This window comes from Armigeres subalbatus, chromosome 3 (assembly GCF_024139115.2).
Source record: "Armigeres subalbatus isolate Guangzhou_Male chromosome 3, GZ_Asu_2, whole genome shotgun sequence".
Classification (NCBI taxonomy): Eukaryota; Metazoa; Arthropoda; class Insecta; order Diptera; family Culicidae; genus Armigeres; species Armigeres subalbatus.
Window position 1 is genome coordinate 141,590,862 of NC_085141.1, and position 16,924 is coordinate 141,607,785.

General features: G+C 39.3%; 1 protein-coding gene across 2 annotated transcripts in view; it reads left to right on the forward strand.

The window, feature by feature from the left end:
* Positions 1–16,924, forward strand: part of LOC134227973 (protein tincar) — a 541,225-nt gene that overhangs the window by 105,086 nt on the left and 419,215 nt on the right. The gene's annotated exons all lie outside the window — the stretch shown is intronic.

Here is a 16,924-nt window from a genome sequence, read left to right on the forward strand (position 1 = left end):
TCCAGCAGCCCCTCGGATAATTGCTCCATATATTCTTGCAGGATTTCTCTGAATTCCTCGAAAATCCTTTTTAAAATTTCTCTGGATTTAAGATATTTCATAGGAGCTTCTTCTTCATTGGTATTACATTCCCCACTGGGACATTTCCGCCTCGCAGCATAGTGTTCATAAAGTACTTCCACAGTTATTAACTGCGAGGTATCTGAGCCAAGTTATCATTTTTGCATTGGTACATCATGAGGCTAACACGACGATTCTTTAATACCCAGGTAAGTCGACACAATTTCCAAACTGAAAATTGTCTAGACCGGCACCGATATGATATCTTGTCATTAAACAGCTGTTCGGATTTAGATTCCACGGACCGAAATCCGTACACTGTGTTCAGGAGGAGTTCATTTTATTTGTATTTTTTTTATTTGGCAATACAAATTGGTTAATGATTGTGTCACATCAGAAATATAGAGACTCGGATCATGCAGAACTTGTAAAAATATGTTAGTTGGTATGAAAAGTATATCATAGTGGCTGTTTGCGCGAATGAAGTGCTTAAGTGTACGGATTTCGGTGCCCCATGGTAAATCTTGATGGCAGGTGATTTTTTTCCCAGAGAAATAAAAAGTGAAAATTGAAAATCAAAGCTATCCGATGTTTTACTTACTTCGTTGCCTTTCCTAATCATATATCATGGCAGCCTTGCTTCTTGCCTTGGGTAAACTATCCGAGGGTAAACTGGAAAGTTCTACGGTTCACCGTTCATGGTTTATGGAATACTATACTTAATACTATGAATTACTTCTTAACTATCGTGAAACATTAAATTATTTGAACACTGTTCCGTAATTGTGACCAAGTAAATAATTAGGTACTAACATTTATGCATTTATGTTACCGTTTTCACATTAAATCGCGGAAACAATGTTTTTTGCCTTTCTCGTATACTAAGTATACGGTAAAGGCTATATGATCGCTCCAAAAACTAACTTTTATAGAAGGCCCAGAGACCCATAGTGTTATATACCAATCGACTCAGTTCGACGAATTGAGGTGATGTCTCTGTGTGTGTGTGTGTGTGTATGTGTGTGTGTAAGTGTGTGTGTGTGTGTGTGCAAACCACCCAAAAATGTCACTCATTTTTCAGGCACTTATCCTTAACCGATTTTCTCGCAAACAAGTTGCATTCGACGCAGAATCCTGTCCTATTGTTTCCCTATTTGAAATTGGCCAGATCGGACTATGGGATCGAAAGTTATGGACAAAATACAAATTCATACGAAAAAATCGCGTAAAAATGTCACTCATTTTCGGGCACTTATCGTGAACCATTTTGCTCGCGATAAGTTGCATTCAACGCAGAATCTTGTCCCATTGTTTCCTATTTGAAATTGGCCAGATCGAACTATGGGATCGAAAGTTATGGCCAAAATACAAATTCATACAAAAAATCGCGTAAAAAATGTCACTCATTTTTCGGGCATATTCTCAACCGATTTGCTCGCAACAAGTTGCATCTCGACGCAGAATCCTGTCCCATTGTTCCCTATTTGAAATTGGCCAGATCGAACTATGGGATCGAAAGTTATGGCCAAATACAAATTCATACAAAAATCGCGTAAAAATGTCACTCATTTTTCGGGCACTTATCCTCAACCGATTTGCTCGCAACAAATTGCATTCGACACAGAATCCTTTCCCATTGTTTCCCTATTAAAATTCGCCACGTCGGACAATGGAATCGGAAGTTATGGCCAAAATACAAATTTATACGGAAAAATCGCCTAAAAAATGTCACTCATTTTTCGGGCACTTATCCTCAACCGATTTGCTCGCAATAAATTGCATTCGACGCAAAATTCTTTCCCATTGTTTCCTATTGAAAATTGGCCAAGTCAGACTATGGGATCGGAAGTTATGGCCAAACTACCTTTTTTGCCTTTCTCGTATACAAAGTATACGTAAAGGCTATATGTTCGCTCCAAAATGAACTTTTTATAGGAGGCCCGGAGACCCATAGTGTTATATACCAATCGACTCAGTTCAACGAATTGAGGTGATGTCTGTGTGTGTATGTATGTTTGTGTGTATGTGTGTGTGTCTGTGCGCAAAAAATGTCACCCATTTTCAGGTACTTATCCTCAACTGATTTGCTTACAACAAGTTGCATTCGACGCAGAACCCTGTCCCATTGTTTCCTGTTTGAAATTGGCCAAATCTAACTATGGGATCGAGAGTTATGGCCAAAATACAAATTCATACGAAAAAATCGCGTAAAAATGTCACTTATTTTTCGGGCACTTTTCCTCAACCGATTTTGCTCGCAACAAGTTGCATTCGACGCAAAAATCCTGTCCTATTGTTTCCTATTTGAAATTGGCCAGATCGGACTATGGGATCGAGAGTTATGGCCAAAATACAAATTCATACAGAAAAATCGCGTAAAAATGTCACTCATTTTCGGGCACTTATTCTCAACCGATTTTCTCGCAACAAGTTGCATTCGACGCAGAATTCTGTCCCATGGTTTCCTATTGGAAAGTGGGCAGATCGGACGATGGGAGCGAGAGTTATGGGCAAAATACGAATTCATACGAAAAAAGCGCGTATAAAATGTCACTCATTTTCGGGCACTTATCCTCAACCGATTTGCTCGCAACAAAATGCATTCGACGCAAAATCCTGTCCCATTGTTTCCTATTTGAAATTGGCCAGATCGGACTATGGGATCGAGAGTTATGGCCAAAATACAAATTCATACGGAAAAATCGCGTATAAAATGTCACTCATTTTTCAGGCACTTATCCTCAACCGATTTGCTCACAACAAGTTGCATTCAACGTAGAATCCTGTCCCGTTGTTTCCTATTGAAAATTGACCATACCGGACTATGGGATCGAAAATTATACCATTTTTATGGAAAAATCGCTAAAAAAAATGTCACTTATTTTTCAGGCACTATTCCTCAACCGATTAGCTCGCATTAAATTTCATTCGACGCAGAATGTCTCATATTTTCTTATTGAAAATTGTCCAGATCGGACTATGGGCTTAGATGTTCTGGTCAAATTACTATTTATTGTGAAAAAGAGTTCAAAAAAGTCTAGCTCACTTTTTTAGCACTTAGACTTCATCTATTCCCCAAGCAACACAAGTTCAACAAATCTGGTTGCAGTAACCATATAGTTACTGAATCCGGTCATATATAAGTTACTGTGATTGATGTGCAATATGTGTACTTCTTAGGTCGCTCGCAACAGATTGCATTCGACGCAGAATCTTGTCTCATTTTTTCCTATAGAAAGTTGGCCGGATCGTACAATTGGGTCAAAAGTTATGGCGAAAATACTAATTTTAAAAATACAAAATAAAATGCCATTTGTTGCTCTTATGCTTATCCGATTTGTTTGCAAACAAATTGCGTTTGGCGAGAATTTTTTATGCATATAAACAAATATGAAAAATAAGACCAATCCACATATTGGAGTTATTTTAGATTTTCCAAACCTTTTGAACGAACGAGAAAGGCACCATCACCGCTAGGTGGATTAATCTGGGTTTTATTTCAAAATTTTGGTAGCTTTGCACAACTGTTCAGATGAAAATCTCATTTTGGAGTCTATATCACAACGAGAGTATTCAATAGAGAATAACTACAATTGGTCGATAATTGATTAGGACTCAGTGATCCCCAAAGCGTGCGGCCCTTGAAGCCTTTCCCTGCGGCCCGCGAATGTTTTCAGAATATACACTACATGTGGCCCATTGACAAACATCACATTCAGGAATAGCTTACATTGTGTCCAGTTTTTCGTTGTACTCTGGCTGGGTATAAATCAAGTTCACATCATTATGATGTTGAAGAAACATATAAACCAAGAATCTTTTTATCAGCATGATTAAATAAATTTCTCACTTCATACACGCTATGAAGGCTAATGGCAACATACTTTGATGGTATTTTTGGCGCTTTAACCAAGCTGAATATACAACGTTCTTAGGAAAAAATAATGTTGTCATACATTGCACCCTAATATGAATTCTTACCTTCTTCAAAATAAGTTAATTTGTGGCAAAATTCGATTAAAAATAGCTTGATTTATAATTCCTGAAAATGCGTACGTTAACGTACTTCACACTAAGAAAAATGTTCAACAAAATCAAGATTTTGCCATGCTGCGATTAGTTGGGATGATGAAGAAAAGGTTTCCGGAAAATTCAATTACACCCAGGTTTTTTACACGGTTTGGTTTTAGTCGTTTAAGACCTTCAGCGTCAATGAAACAATGAGTTAGCCCACGAAAAATTCACAAAAATCAAAGAAAATTCAGGTGGTATTTAGAAAGTTGTGAAAGTTCAGGTAAACCTAGAAATTAATGAATTCCAACTGCGTAAAAAAACCTGGGTGTACTTAGAAATAATGGAAACACGGTAAACAGTTCAGAGTTCAGATTTATTCAATTTTCTATTCATTACTGCTGGTAAGTGATTGTAGTTCGCTGAGATAATTGTTCTCATTTTCTGAATTAGTTAGTTTAAGATATTCAAACGGGTTTACATTTGCAGAGTCCGACGTTTCGGCCCGTTACTGAGTCTTTTTCCTGATAAGCATTTTCCTTGAAAAACGATTAAATAAACGAGTCGACACGTCGGGCTATGCAGGTGTAATCCCGTTTGAATATCTCAGATCGAGAATGTAGAATGTTGTATCAAATACACGACCGCAAATTGAACATAGAATTAGGGTAAGACGGTATAATGCGCCCCACCTGGCCAAAACGCCCCCCTTTGATTTCAGGAAAACTATAACTAATTAAGGGTCAAAACAGTTGGTACCTATAAGTATTTGTAAACCGATCATACTATGTGAATGTGGAAGTATTTTTGTCATTTTTGTATTACACAATGAAAATAATAGCAAAATACAAAAAGTTACAGTTTTGATGTAACTTTTCATGTTTGTTTGCTCAACATTCTGGAGCGACTCTGGCATACTGTCCGCAAAACTTGCACAGGAACACTCAGTTGGGCAACAAAATTACTTTTCTCAGTGGTTAATCTTCTATATAATAAAAATGAGTTTGGGTGTCCTTCCTGACGATTTAACTCACGAACAGGTTGACCGATTTGCAAGATTTTCTCACTAATCGATTCGTTTTGAGATCCGCAAGGTTTGTACATACGAAAAGGTGATGAATTTACTGAGGAAAGGAGAAAAATCATAAGAATACACTTTTTGTTCAGCTGTTGAGGAAAACAAAACAAATGCACGGAAATTGATCTAGAGTGCGGTGCTGTAAATAGTGCATTGTGACATTTGCAACACCCGGGCAAAGCTGGGTTTCTTTCGCTAGTATGATATAAAATTGCTTCCATCTTCAAAAACGTAACGATTTTTGAAAATATGTTTTACTGGCCAAAACGCCCCAGTGTATGCAGGGCGATATGCCCTTATCAACTGGACACAAGAGCGGCGAGCTTGCAGCAGTTGCTTTCAAATTGTATGGAAAATATTTAAATGTAATTCACACCTGCTTGAATGGACCTATGTTGGTTTTTTAATGTCAAGCGCATAAAGATTTGTAGCCTTTTTATTATGGGAATGATAAAATACTAATGAAGGGCAAATAAACGTCTTTGGTTGAGGTGGGGCGTATTGCCCAGGTACTTTTAAAATACATTTTTCACGACTTTTCAAAAAAGCTTTATTACGTGTTATCTGTAATATTTTTTATATGACTACTCACGGGCAATGCATTTGCGACTTCCTGGACTACCAAATAACACAAAGTTTGCATAAATTGCGTTGAAAAGTAAAAAGTTATCAAGGAGTTGCCTTAGGGGGGGCATATTATACCGTCTTACCCTACGTATAGTTCCATTGTGGATGCGAAATTCAATTATTTTGTGCATGTTCATTGCGGATGGATATAGCCGAAATGTAGGCAATTTACTGTGATTGTGAAATTTGAACACTACGTGTCGAAATTGGATTTTCAATAGTTAAATGTATTTTATCAATTGTTTACAATAGTTGTATGAAATCTTAAAGAGTTAATTGTTCGATTCATACCAAAATATCCAGAATCCGTTGAAAAACGGCTGGGTTATTGGCTTTTACTTCCTGACCTCTTTTCGTGACGGTTCCAAATTTGAAATTTTGGAATGACTCCCCTATCCTACCGAAAGACGTAATTCTACGTCAAAAAGTCAGAAAATTAGTACTGCTGGTAAGTTCACATGGCTTCAAAAGCACGTTTCAAACATGCTGTCGTTATTTGCAACAACTTTCATTGAACAATAATCAACGAGGATAAAAACAGTTCAAACTCTTAGAATCGGTCGACAGATCTTTGTTTGGTAAAGCAAAGGAGATTTTGTTGCGAAACTAAAATTTCACGCTAAGTCTGCTATCGTAGAAGTGTGTAATAATATGAACTTAAACTCAGCTACACTGTAGAATGTAATGCCCCTACAAGTTTGTTTTTTAAACAGATTCTTTGATTACTTTGTATTATACTTCAAAATTCAATTCGGAATGATAATTATCATATTATTTATAAACAAAAATTGCAAATAAACCGCGGCCCGCTTCAACAGTTCAAAATTGCTGTGTGGCCCTCGATAGTAAGCAGGCTGGGGACCACTGGATTAGGTATTATACACGATATTAAATGCACAGAACGTTATCAAGTGTTCCATAACTATGATGGGATTCGTAAATAACATTCGAAACTCACTTCATATTACCAGGCGAGTGGTGTCCAGACGCTTTAATAGAGAAATTGACAATCAATCATGCACGTCAAGCTTACCACAAACCAGGACCACACGTATGCATGTTAAAAGTCCTACTCCACCGCCACGTGATATACTGGTAGGAGCTCTCACAATCATAATGCCATTCATTATGCGGCAGCATGTTCGCGCAATGTTTCAGAACTCACTCATTGGACACCGTTTTTCATTCTACCCCGCCTCAATTCTCCTGACCTGGCTGGCGGCAGTGTTTACTTCCAAAGTGATGAATAATTTATGTGACGATTTTCCGTTTTTTTTTCGGAGATGCCTTCATACCATTCCATCGAAAAGTCCTCGCTCAAAACAGCATGGTGCATCCACGGTGTGGCACGACGATATGGTTTCCAGTCTGTCAGTGCCAATGGTGAACGAGTACTTCTATAGAACCCACCGACAACAGTTGGATAATTTGTAGTTCGATCAACTTCGAGGCAATCGACGCCTGAATGATGGCACCCGTACCGGTCCAAACCCGTCCGCGCGGTTCTTTCCCCCTGTCTGGTCCAAACTTGGCAAGCGCTAGGGAAACGTAGCAAGGGTCAATTCCTGCCTGCGGAGGAGGAAGTTTTGACGGTAATTTATGTCACGCGTTTCGAGAGCTACCATCAGAATGATTCAATCTATCCTTTGTCACTTGACACTGACGGACTGTCGTTAGTCCGTTGTCGCCCTAGTAGGGGGTATTGTTTGAACGGATTTTCTTTTTTTTTTAACATGGACATCCAAATCAGATTCAAGATGTGAAAATTGATGAACGATAACTTTGCTGTGATCGTAAGTAGCAACGTCTGGGTAAAGCAGACATCGTCAAATTGCTATGCTGATATGAGTGGTGAATAAGAAAATTTTGTACTGCATGCTTTTTGATTTATGAAGACATTCTAAAGAATCACCGTTAAGATTCTAGCATATTCATTCAGCTTACATTTGAACAGCTAACAAAGAAATCATCAATTTGACGCCACAATACTCCATCCTCGAATGCGCTCACGCTCGCCAAGTCGTTCTGTAGCTGGTCAGCCCACCTCGCTCGTTGCGCTCCACGTCGTCTCGTATCTGTTGGATTGGAGGCGAACACCATCTTTGCAGGGCTGCTGTCTGGTATTCTTGCAACATGCCTTGCCCATCGTACCCTTCCGGCTTTAGCTACATTCTGGATACTGGGTTCATCATAGAGCTGAGCGAGCTCATGGTTCATTCTTCGCCGCCCCACACCGTCTTCTTGCACACCATCAAATCTGGTCCTAAGTCCAAAGCATCCACCGTTGCTTTGATCAGTCTGGTAAGCTTTCCAGGGAAGCTGTTCTCGTCCATAATTTTCCATAGCTCTACGCGGTCTATACTGTCGTATGCCGCCTTGAAATCAACGAACAGATGGTGCGTTGGGACCTGGTATTCACGGCATTTTTGAAGGATTTGCCGTACAGTAAAGATCTGGTCCGTTGTCGAGCGGCCGTCAACGAAGCCGGCTTGATAACTTCCCACGAACTCGTTCACTAACGGTGACAGACGACGGAAGATGATCTGGGATATCACTTTGTAGGCGGCATTAAGGATGGTGATCGCTCGAAAGTTCGCACACTCCAGTTTGTCGCCTTTCTTGTAGATGGGGCATATAACCCCTTCCTTCCACTCCTCCGGTAGCTGTTCGGTTTCCAGATTCTGACTATCAGTTTGTGCAGGCAAGTGGCCAGCTTTTCCGGGCCCATCTTGATGAGCTCAGCTCCGATACCATCCTTACCAGCTGCTTTATTGGTCTTTAGCTGTTGAATGGCATCCTTAACTTCCCTCAAGGTGGGGGCTGGTTGGCTTCCATCGTCCGCTGAACTGACGTAGTCATCTCCTCTGCTGCCTTGACTTTCACTGCCAGTACTCTCAGCGCCATTCAGATGTTCCTCGTAGTGCTACTTCCACCTTTCGATCACCACACGTTCGTCCGTCAAGATGCTCCCTCCTGGAGAAATATCCGGCGGAATTCCTGAAGGAATATCCAGCGGATTTCCTGAAGGAATATCCGGAGGGATTTCTGAAGGAATATCCGGAGGAATGGAACAAGGTCGAAATACGTATCTGTCAAGATGCAATTAAGTGGTGGAATTCAATGGAATTGTACAAACTCGTCTTATGACAAGGGAATGGAGCAATTCCTGGGGGAACATTGAAAGAAATTTCTTGAGGATTATCCGGAGAAATTCCTAAAAAAAATTCCGGAGAAATTCCTGGAACAATGATCAACGCAATTCCTGGAGCAATATCCAGAGAAGTTTCCGGAGGGGTCTACGAGGAATTCCCGGAGGATTATACGGAGGAGTTTCTGAGGGGTTCCTGTAGAAATTTTAAGAAGAATGCATGCAGAAATCCCTGGACGAATATCCATAGGATTTCCTATAGGAGTTCCGGAAGAATCCCCGGAGAAAGATTTAGAGGAATATCCGGAAAAATTTCTAGAGGAATATCCGGAGGTATTCTTGAAGGAATATTCGAAGGAATTTCTCCAGGAAATCCTCCGAAAACTCTTCCAGGAATTTCTCCTTGAGTTCCTCCAGGAATTCTCCAGGTTCCTTCTGGAATTCTTCCGGAGATTCCTTCTGGATTTCCTCCGGAAGTTCCGTCTCGAATTCCTCCGGAAGTTCCTTCTGGAATTCCGCCGGAAGTTCTTTCCAGAATTCCTCCGGAAGTTTATTTCGAAATTCTGGAATATTTTTGGAAGTTCCTTCTGGAATTCATCCGGAAGTTCCTTTTGGAACTCCTCCAAAAGTTCTTTCTAGAACTCCTCCGGAAGTTTTTTTTCCGGAATTCTTGCTTCGGAAAATCCGAAGTTCTTCCAAGAATCCCTCTGGAAGTTCCTCTAGGAATTCCTGGTAGACCAATTGATACGAACTCCAACACAGTTTGGAAATTTTTCGAACTTCTGGTTTAGATGAGGTGCGAAACATATACGCGAGCTCTACAGACGTGTATGGATATGCTGGTCCATGTCAGATTTTTATCAAGCGTAGTTGACCTGTTAAACCAATTGTTCCAAACTTCACAATAGTTTGGACAACCTAGAATATCTGGTTTGGGTATAACTGAAACGAAATTTGTAAGCGTGATGTCTACGGACATGTAGTTCCATCAATTACGTAACGCAAAAATTGGGCATTTTCAAATTGGGCATTGATGTCAAAGTCATATTGGGCGCAGTTGACTTGATAGATATCTGAACATCTGATATTGGTATAACTGAGTTCCAAATCGTATACATGGGCTCTACTGACTTGTATGGACATGACTTATTGCTGTTAGATTTGTACCGAGCGCAGTTGACCTGGTAGACCAATTGATCCAAACTCCATAACAGTTTGGAGAACCTGAAACATCTTGTTTGGGTATAACTGTGCTGCAAATCATACGCGTGAGCTCTAAGAACTTGTGTGGACATGACTGGTCGATTTCAGATAGCTATCGAGCGCAGTTGACTTGGTAGACCAATTGTTCTAAACTCCAGAACAGTTTTGAGAACCTAGAACATCTGACTGGGATATAACTGAGTCGAAAACCATACACGTGGGTTCTTCGGATGTGTGCAGACACGACTTGTCAATTTCAGATAGCTATCGCGCGTAGTTGACCAGGTAGACCGATTTATCCAAACTTCAGAACAGTTTGGAGAACCTGAAACATCTGGTATGGGTATAACTGTGCTGCAATACATACGCGTGGGCTCTAAAGAATTATTTGGACATGATTGGTCGCTTTCAGATAGATATCGAGCTCAGTTGACTTGGTAGACCAATTAATCCAAACTCAGTTTGGAGATCCTCAAACATCTGGTTTGCGGAAAACTGAGTGAGATATCATTCCCCTGGCCTCTACTGACGTACATGGACATGACGAGTTTCCTTTCGCACGGGTTTCCGTAGTTTTCAACGTCAACATTTGCATATCATCTTTCATCAGTATACTGCCGTAATCTGAAAAAGTGACGTATACGCCATTTTCCAAAAATGGTGTTAACGAGTAGTGCTCATCGAGCTCTTCAACAGAAAAATGGAAACCATGTAGGTTGTAATTTGGCGCATACGTCGCTTTGTCAGAATACGGCAGTATAGAGGTCATTTTGGAGTCGCTAGGGATGTCCAGAAGAAACATTTTGTTGACGCATAGTATAGTCAATGCTAGAATACTGTTTAAAAAAAAATTAACCTGTAAGTGTTGTTACGACTGAAGTATGTCATGTAAATCGAAATTTACTACATCTTGAAAAAAACATCCATACTCACGCCCCTCTAGGGAAAAAGTGAGCATCCCTAGAAACATATCACACAAGTATGGTGAAACTAGATGAGATAGGTAAGAAATCCGTAAAAGAATTGTGAAAATCGGTCAAAAGACGCTTGAGATACAGCTGTTTGAAAATTTATTCCCATGATTTTCTGATAACTGTATTCGGCGTGTGCTTATGCTTACTTCAAGAATGTTATGAAGAAAAATGCTATTTGCGCAGATTTGCGCAAAACAATCATCATATCCCCGAAATGCTTAATAAATAAGCTTTGAAATAAGCCCAGTTCGGCATGCGTGCGATTGCGTGCTCATAGTTAAAAACCAGGTTGAACAACATCATGTCTTCGCCATACGTGTTACAAGCAAATTAAAAAAACATTTTTGATTTGCCATTGGATCGACATGATGCACCCCGTGCAATTTTCATCCAATCTTCGTGAAATTTTGAGGAAAGACATTTCAAACATTATGAAAAATTATAAAAATACTTTCGAAGCTGTACGCTGAACTTAATTTTTTTTCACTTTTTTCCGCCTTGGCATCACTGTGCATCGTCGCCTTCGCGCATTGCGGATATAAAATGTCTCGCGGCAGCGAGGCATACACAATTAAACACTTATCTCAGGGGAAGAAAAAAAATAACGAGCGAAAAACAGGGGAAAAAAGTGAGAGAAAAATTTTTGGGGTTGTATACAAGACACTACCGCTCGACGTAAGCTACGTAAAATCAAATATAGTACACTGAACCAATTATTCCGCTCTATATAGAAGAGAAGGAACTATCCAGTCGACATTACTACCCAGCTTTAGCAGCATCTCCCACTTTGTGAAGGAGTAGGGACCCCACTGTCTAGCAGCTGGGCCACCCCTTCCATACACCCCAGTTGAACAATTGATAATACCCTAAAAGTAGGCATTTACCAAGGATTGGAACACGCTGCATATGAGATGCACGATGTATGAAAGAACTAAAATGTTTAATAGTTTAGCGTTGATACTCAAAAGTTTTAATATTACTGGCAAATTGGTGGAGAGTTTGCGAATCGATTGATATATAAATCTTTAAGATCCATTGAAAGATAAAGGACCTATTAATGTTACAAATCTTACATGATTTCGTGACGGTCCCCAATTGTGAAATTTTCATTTTACACCCTGTATCCGAATCTTCCCCTTAGACGTAGTTTACGTCAAAAAAAACAGACTTGGTTCAACTGATCAAAAAGACGGGAAAAAGGGGAATCAAAGAGAAGAGACTAAGGGTCTGTCTCAATTGGATAATTAAACTGAAATTAAACTTAAAAGTGACATTTCAATAATTATCGAATAACCCTGCTCGCAGAGCAAGATTACTTTTGACAGATATCGAATCATTTTCCATCGATGTCCTATTGGAATTGCTGGGTAGCATCAGCTATTCTTATAACGGGGTGAATTTTTAATTTTCGAACTGTCACTTTTAAGTTTAATTCTCCAAATGAGACAGACCCTAAATAATATACTTAGCTTTCACACTACTGTGTCACCGTCTAGTGGTTGTGGCAGCACACACCGAACGGACGGTCACTCGCCCGAGGCGCGCACGCTTAAAGTCAAGTACACATCGCATGAATAGCTTTCACACATCACGGCGACGCCTTGGCCAACTCTCACTATGAGTGAAAATTTTGTGTGAAACATAAGCAGTCGCTGTGTACTGTCTCAAATGTGCATGATATCCCGCATAATAAAAAACAACATGTTATATGGTCAGAATCATTATTACGATGTAAGATATAGCTTCACAGTTTACGTTGCGGTTATCGAATACTTTTCGATCGATTCAACCATAACTGCTCGACATCATCACTAAATGTCAACATATAACATGCTGTCTCTAAAATGTTCTTTATTTCCTGCATTATATGTCAACATTTTATCATACTGTTGAGCGAAAATTTTGCACGCGAAAATAGACGATTTTTTATGGTGACATAACTTAACAACCCATTCAACATATTGTTATTTGTCAAATAACCGTACCACAAACTGTTAAAACTTTATATGAGATTGTTCATTTACAGTTGTCAACAGTAAAGGATACTGTTGTCGACCGCACGGGAAAATATCCATGTACAGTTTGTAATTATGCGGGATGTGTAAGTGAGTTTGCCTCGAACTGTCAAAGTCCCTTCGGGTCGCTATGATGGCGAACGTGTGCAGAATGTGCTGCAAGAAATCGTACTTTTTCGGAGGTTTTTCATTTTGTTTTGATGGCGAAACAAAAAAAAGTGCGAATACAATCATCGCACTTTGTTTTGTTGATCGAAACGATTGGAGAAGCCTCCGAATAAGTATGGAAAAGTTGGCCCGTTTTGTGGGAGAGGCCCGTTTTGTGTGAACGGAACACAAAAATATGTAATTCATTTTAAGCGTGCGATTGAAGCCAACCACGCTGTATATGTTACTGTTCGTAACAAGAACAACACTGCAGCTTGGCGGGTGGTGGCGGGACGGTAGCATCTGTGTTGGTCGAGGCGCACGATCACTGATGATGGTGGTGGCACTGTCGGCGTGGGGAGATGATGACTGCGCCCACGTGACGATGGATGTCGAAGAATATTGCAAAAAACTACGATGATGCACTTTGCTGGTGGTAACTTATTTGCTACAAGTAAGCACCACTTTCACACTAGCACTTCGATTTAAAAGGCTTCGGTAAAAACCTGATTTTTAGGAAAAACCAGAAATATAAATCGTCCGTACGCGGACTACGAACTGCCTCGCACGGATACTCGACGTGGAATGAGACAATGACCATATCAAAGGATATTGTGGCCAAATTTCATAAAATTCGGTCGACAAAAACCCCCCTGCCAATAATAGAACAAAACCTGCCAAAGCCGTCTGTTCCCCTATTTGTTTGAAATATCACTATCTTGCATGCTAACTCACAACATGCATGTTGACACATTTTCAACTACGTTAATGTTCTCGAAATCGAGATTTGAAATTCCGAAATTGCGAAGTGACATATTGAGAAGAGACGATGGATAATGCAGATGGACGAAATAACTCGCACCGTAGACCCACCCTAGTCACCTTGAGCCTTTCACTTTTTCATTGGCGGTGGTACGGGAATGTGCTTTTTTGATTCCGACAAACTGCCATTGCAAGCATTTATCAGTACTTTATTTTTTACTTACGTGTATCAATTTAAAGTTTCTAGTCGTAGCTCCCATCCACGCACTTTGTTTTTTTTTTCTGTACCATGAACTGTCAAATTCTAATTCTCCCTAATTATGGTCATCATATATGTTGAAAAATGACCAATAGGCATGTGTACCAGCCTGTCGAAGTAGTACATAAGCAATTCAGCATGTAAATCAGTTTTATGAAAGCCACGTCTAAACATTATGATTTGATAGTTACTTTTATCGCACAAAATGCTATAAAAAACATTAGCCAATTTTTCACATAGTAACTCTTAACCGATTTTCTTGCAACAAGTTGCATCCGACAGAGACTAAAACGATGTTGATCACTATTGAATTTCATAACAATTGCCAAGCGCATAAAAAAGATAATATTAAAATAGTGATGAGACATAGTCACATAGAACAATAATGTGTTATGAAAATGCCTTGCATCTACGAATATTTTTGAAGTTTATCCGTGGCTTGCTCCCATTAAGAGTTTCATCGTACTATAAAGATGCTCGTGTTGCACGCATTTAGGCGTAAGTATGCTCTTCGTTCAGTTTCATAGTACTATGAAATTGTCCGAAAGTCAAAATTCGAACATAGGAAATTCGAGAAACTTTTGGCAGCGCTATCTGTCGTCTACTAGTGTAAATTTTCTATCATAACATTAGACGGTGTAACTGTTTTGCCTTTCTTGTACATCATCGAGGTGTAAGCGTAAAGGCTACATTTATTACCTTTTACGCGAGAAAGGCGCCATCACCGCTAGGTGGATTAATCTGGGTTTTAACCATGTGATTGCTTAAATAAAGTTAGATCTAGAGAATTCCGCAGGAATCAAGATAAGGTGGTTTCGAATGATGCCAACTTTCATTTATAGTAGTTAGCAAGAATTTTTTGAAAGGTTTTGGGGGCCGAGCCCGTGTTCATGTTCGGTCATATTTCCGATTGTCCGTCTTATATTTACCCTTCAAAACCATTGAAAGAATGGGCCAACTAGGCAGATACTACTCTTTAAGAGGTTTTGGTGTAAGCTCTGAAGAAGCAAAAGCCTTGACTAAGGTTTTATTGATGTAGCATTCATCTCCTCTTGTAGTAAATTATAAAACTTAAAATGTTACTTGGGAATTCCATCTTTCAATTTAAGCATTTGCTCGGTTAGAGGCAAGGGAAAATGAGATTCCTTCATTAATAGGATGCATTTGCCCGGTAGAAGGCAAAAGATGATATGATTCCTTCTTTCAATTCAAGCATTTGCTCGGTTCAATACAAGGGTAGACAATCAAAGAATGCATTTGCCCGGCAGAAGTCATGAAAGGAAATGGGTTCTTCTTCCATTTTCATTTGCATTTGCTTGGTTTAAAACAAGGCAAGATAAGACAATCCCTTCTTGCAAAGGATACATTTGCCCGGAAGACGGCAAGAGACGATATGGTTCCTTCTTTAAATTCAGGCATTTGTTCGATTTAAGTAAAGGGATGTAATGATCTTTTGAAGGATGCATTTGCTCAACAGATGCCAGAGAGGTTATGACATTTTCTCTCAATTCAAGCATTTGCTTGGATCAATGTCTGCTTATATGAGCGTTTTGAGAGAGCGCGAAAATATGATCTCCTTGACAAAAAAAACTTTTCATATCGCATGAGAGAATACGCGTTCCTTTCCTAATAAAAAGGAAGAAATAGGCAAGTATTCTGACTTACCCTTACATGAAAAACAAAACTAGACACTAAAGTCAAATTAATTAATAATTAATAATCAACATTTGAAATGTTCCATTTTTTACGGGAAACTTCTTTATTAATATTGGCCACGCAGTACAATCCTATTCCAATTATCATGTATTGTCCCATATGGTGGGAACAACGTAACTAAATGGTTTCAGATTTAGGCACAGGATTATTCAATATGGTAAGTAAGCGATTTACTGACGAAATATGTCGAAAAAGCAACAATTTTGCTGGACCACAGCAAAATCCAAATTATTTTTTATGGCTTGTGTTTTCATTATGTTAGATCCATTAATAGCGTAATGCAAATAATGGTCATTTTCAAGGAGGGCCCTATGTCACACTTGTATGAATCATCTGAAAATTTAGTTTTGTTCGTCACACTACCGATGATCCCTCTCTCTGGGCACTTGTTATTTTTACTTTCATTGAGAAAACTTCCAAGTCTATCTCAATGGTCACTAGGGTATTCAACATGTGAAATTTACTAAATAGTTAGAAAATTTACATCACCTTAATCTGTACAAAAAGTTATATAAGAGAAAAGAATGAGCAGTGCATGAACATCGATCGACGAATTGCTAATTAATAGCTGTTAAAGGTATCCTCACACCTGGATCAAATTTTCCGCCGAACCTTGACCCCTTTGTGTTTTAAATGGGACGGGATGTTCGCTTTTCTGTTCCGAATTTTTGACAATGTGGTTTGAATTTGAGGTAATTAAGCTTCAAACGTGTTTAAAAATAAACTGTTGCTCACAATATAGAGTATAGTTTCGCACTCAAAGCGATACGTTACAAGTTTCTAATTTCACGCGTACTAACGTAATAACCGTTCAACTTCATGCAACTTGAAACGTTTTGTTCCCATTCACTTTCCATACGCCATGAACACATAGCCCATATGTAACCTACGCCTGTGGCCAGACTACAAAACTTGGTTGAATAT